Here is a 4,524-nt window from a genome sequence, read left to right as displayed (position 1 = left end):
TATTCAATAAATTAGCACAGTGTTCAATAAATCACGCGAGATATTTAACACTTTATAATAAAGTAGGCTTTGTGTTAGATAACTTTTTCCAACTGTAGGCTAACATAACTGTTCTGAGCATGTTTGAGATAGGCTAGGTTAAAGTATAATGTTCCGTGGGTTAGGTGTATTAAATATATTTTTGACTTACGATATTTTCAACTTGCGATGCGGTTTATACCAATATAACCCCATCATAAGTTGAAGAAGATCTGCATATATAGTTAAGTCTCCTCTTCTTTGGCAATTAAGTTAGGAGGTCACCACAAAAAAGTCATGTGAAATCAAAATCATTCTTGAAGTTCCCATAAATCAATCACTCAGAAGTTATAGCATGACATTGTGGGATATAAAAACTTGCATAGTAATATAAACAACCTTATGGCTTAAGAATTACTTAGATATACCCAAGGCTTATTTAACGAAAGGCAATTCTGTTTGGCAAAGCATTGCTATTCACAATAGACTTCCATTAAGATTTAATAAATAATTTCTAACTGTGAATGTGTGGAATTGGTGGCTGAGTCTAAAACAAATATGCTTGTCAACAAGGTTTAATATCAATCCTGTGTAACTGTATATGTTAATAGCTCCACATATGAGGGTTAAATGAGATAATAAATGTGAAATACCTAATATAAGGTCTGGTGCATTGAAGATGTTAGATAAGGATTTTCTAAATCTGAAATTAAATTTTGCCTAATTATTATTACAAACAGGTTTCTTTTTCTTCCTTTGAAAAGCTGTGGAGAAGTACTTGCAACTAGATCCTCAAATCTCCAACTTTGTGTTCCCTGACATAATCTCCCCTCCTCCATTATCTCTTTAATGCAGTAGGGGACTGGTCTCATGACCTTTTAGACTTTTACCACAGATAAAAGCAGCTGATAAATGTTTGATGTTATTTGTCTGTAATGCCATTTGGTCATTTTGAGTCTGAGTTTTCTCAATTTGAGGGTCTGGATTACATGAACTCAAAACTGTGTTCCTAGGTTTAAATTTCCATGGTTCTCTACAGTTTTTATGTTCTCGCTCATTTTGTTGTCTCTCTGGTTGCAAATACCAGCTGGCCACTGATGGTACACTCTTAGGCAACTAATTTCCTCCTTCTGAACCAGACATCAAAAAGCAATACAGAAAAGTGGTTAAGGTCATGGTTATGAAAATCACTCATACCTGGATTTGACACTGGCTCTGACATACAGTAACTGTGTGACCTAGGGGCATTTATTAAGCCTTCCCTAAGTTAGCTTTTGTCAATTTAAATGGGTAAAATATTACATATACCTCATAGGTGTTAAAAAAACCAAATACTGTATGTAAAGAACTTACCATGATGCCTGGCATAAAGTAAGCCCTCACTAAATGATAGATGCTAGTTTAGTCCTCATTCTGAAAGAGTCATTATCACTGCTCCTGAACTTGCCTTCTTTCTAATGTTTGTTTATGTAAGAATGAAAAACATATCATGAAAAATTATGAAATATAACTGCAAAATTGGAATATCAGCAATTCATTAATTAGGATCCTGTTTATATTGGTTAACAACAAAGCTCATCTAATTAAACAAAGGCTTCTCAATTATTAAGATAAATTATGCTTGCATATTATAAATATTTGCACACATCATGTTTTTCCTATAGAAATCAGATTTTAAAGAAGCATTCATCCTCTGTTAATAAGTGACTGTCTCTCTTAAAGGAAATTTCATATAAGAAATAAATCTGATAATAGCCTAACCCCGGCCTTACATTAGCCTTGTTCCAAAAAAAAAAAAAAAAAAAAAATTAGATTGCTTATTTACATTAAGGATAACATAGTCCGAATGGCATAAAAGATGGAACTCAAACAGAGAAACAATACAAGCCAGTGGCATTTGAACTTTTTTCTCAGGTCCATCGAGTATTGATTTTATTTTTTAAATTTCAAAGTTTATTATAAAAGAAAAAATGTTCCTGCAAGTGTGTTGGACAAAATATTTTTAAAAGTTAGTTTAAATTTCAAAGATTGCTTTTACAGCAAAAAAAATTTTAAAAATTAAAAAATAAACTTCAGAATTATAGTGAATAAATTACATAATTTATAATGCTAGTTTGGCATGAGCAATAATAAGCAAACTATTATCCATTCTCATTAGGAAAAGGGGTTTTCAATTTTCATATATTCTGGTTGCTATATAGTTTTCATATATGTATATGTGACTTACCTATTTTTATAGGATTAGTATACACTGATATCCAAGAAGACTAATTTGAGCATAACTTAATCACTGAAGATTTAGAAAGCAATTCAAGACGTTCTAGTATTTTGGGTTATCATTAAAAAATTAATAATCATTATAAATAGAAATTTCTGTTTAACAGACTCCTAGAGAGCATTGTTCCTAAGTCTATTTTCTCATTTTTACTCAGTTTCTTCCCATCAATAGTCTAAACTCATCAGTTTCCACTGTCTGTGGAAACCTAGTCCCCGTTCTTCCCACTCCCTCTTTAACATCTGCATCAGGCTTTCTTCAACATCTCCTTTCATTCCTACTATGAGCACATTAAGGAGTCCTTCAGTTGTAAACAAATCAAAGGAAAGAGGGAGGAGAAAGCTTTTAATTTTCTTTCTCTTCCAGTTCTCCTTGGTTTTCTAGCAGTGACAAAACCCTTTAAGACATGATATAAGCACATTATTTCCTCATGTTGTCAACGTATGAAATCTGGTTGCCTTTCCAGAAACTTTTTTCTTAAAAGTTTCTATTCTTATCACTGGTTTAATACTTTTCCAAAAGCCCTGCTATTGTTTTCAGTTCAGTAATCTGCAGTAGCGTCCTGTTGCTCACGACATCAAGTGCAAACTTATCTGTCTAGCTTTCAAGACTTGCCATGATCTGACTTAATCAATCCAATCCAAGGTTGGATAAGCAGTTATTCTCTAATATATACACAGCCACAATCAAGCCAATATTTTCATCATCCCCTCTGCACACAGTGTTTCTTTCTTATACTGCTGCCTTCTTAATGTTCTTTCTTTCTGGAATATTCCTTACCAAGTCTTACCTAGATATCCTTCTTGGTCAGACTATGCATCATCTCCTTCAAGGACACCAACACTTACTCAAGTCCTCATATTTTATTCTTTTGAATGTATTAAGCATTTAGTTGTTTTCTACTTGTTTTTTAATTTATAGCAATGAATTCCTTACTAAACATATATATGTTATATATATATTTTTTACCCAAATATATACATATGTGTATGTGTGTGTGTGTGTATATATATATATTTTTTTACCCAATGGTGAAAATCATATTTTTTACCCTTACTTTCCATTCTTTCTTTTATCTACAAGAACCCTGGGCTCCATGTGGCAGGAGAGACAACTTTGTTTAGTTCCACTGATTACATACACTAGGGACATCATTCATACAGACAAAAATGTGAAAGTCACTCCCTAGATTTTTGAGAAAAAAAATCTACACTGTCATAGAAGTGACCCTATAATCATTGACGATTTCTTTAAAAACATGATTCTTACTTAAAAAAAAACATATTTTACTGTATTTGGGTCAGGGTCCAATTATAGATGAAATATTGCTCTGTAATTACAAATATTCAAATAAAGGGATTTATTTGTGCATTTCTGTTCCAGGATCAATGGATCCACTATTCAGAAAAAAAAAAAAATTGCTAAATTAAAGATCCTCTGACAATAAACCTTAAGAGTTTATAAATTTTTAGCATAGATCAGCAACTACCGCAAATCTCAATACTATAAAGAAGTCTTGGAGAAAGATTATCCTCAAATTCCTTCTCTGTAGAATGCAGTCATTTCTAATAGAAAGGAGCATACAGGATATCCTTTACTTACCCTTCCCTCACCACCCCTTCTCAGGTTCAGAAATATTACTATGAGCATCTATCCACAATCAGTAATTTATAAGAAAAAAAAAATGTCCTAAAGTCTGGGGAAACTTGCACTACAAGAGAGTATAGTGGTCTAAGAGAATTGATAGTTTCCTAGGTGAGTAATTTCCTGCCAAGAAATATCTCAACATAGAGGGAAATAAATTCCATCTCTTATAATAATAAATTACCCACACAATTTTAAAATATTCGTCTCTTTAACAAAATATATTACATTCTTTCTCTATTTTTTTTGCCAACTATTTGGAAATATAAACTACAAATATCTCTGGTCTTAGGCTCACTTTCTTAAAACAGATTTTGGCATCCTTTTTATATTTTCTGGTAAAGTATTATAGATTTGAATGAACATTTCCAACTGTAATGATATGAATACATTATATTGATAGTGTTATTACAATACAGACATGAAAATGGTATTCTCATTATAACTATTCATAAAGATAATGCATATCAGTTTCTAGTATTTAAGGGAGTATCATTTGATATATACATTTGAATTCAAAGAAATTTATTCTATATAAGGATTACATCAGGACCCTTATTATGTTTTTGTTCTATTATATGAATTTT

Source organism: Leptonychotes weddellii, chromosome 1 (genome assembly GCF_054177405.1).
Source record: "Leptonychotes weddellii isolate Sample4059 chromosome 1, ASM5417740v2, whole genome shotgun sequence".
Lineage (NCBI taxonomy): Eukaryota > Metazoa > Chordata > Mammalia > Carnivora > Phocidae > Leptonychotes > Leptonychotes weddellii.
This window is presented reverse-complemented; position numbering follows the sequence as displayed.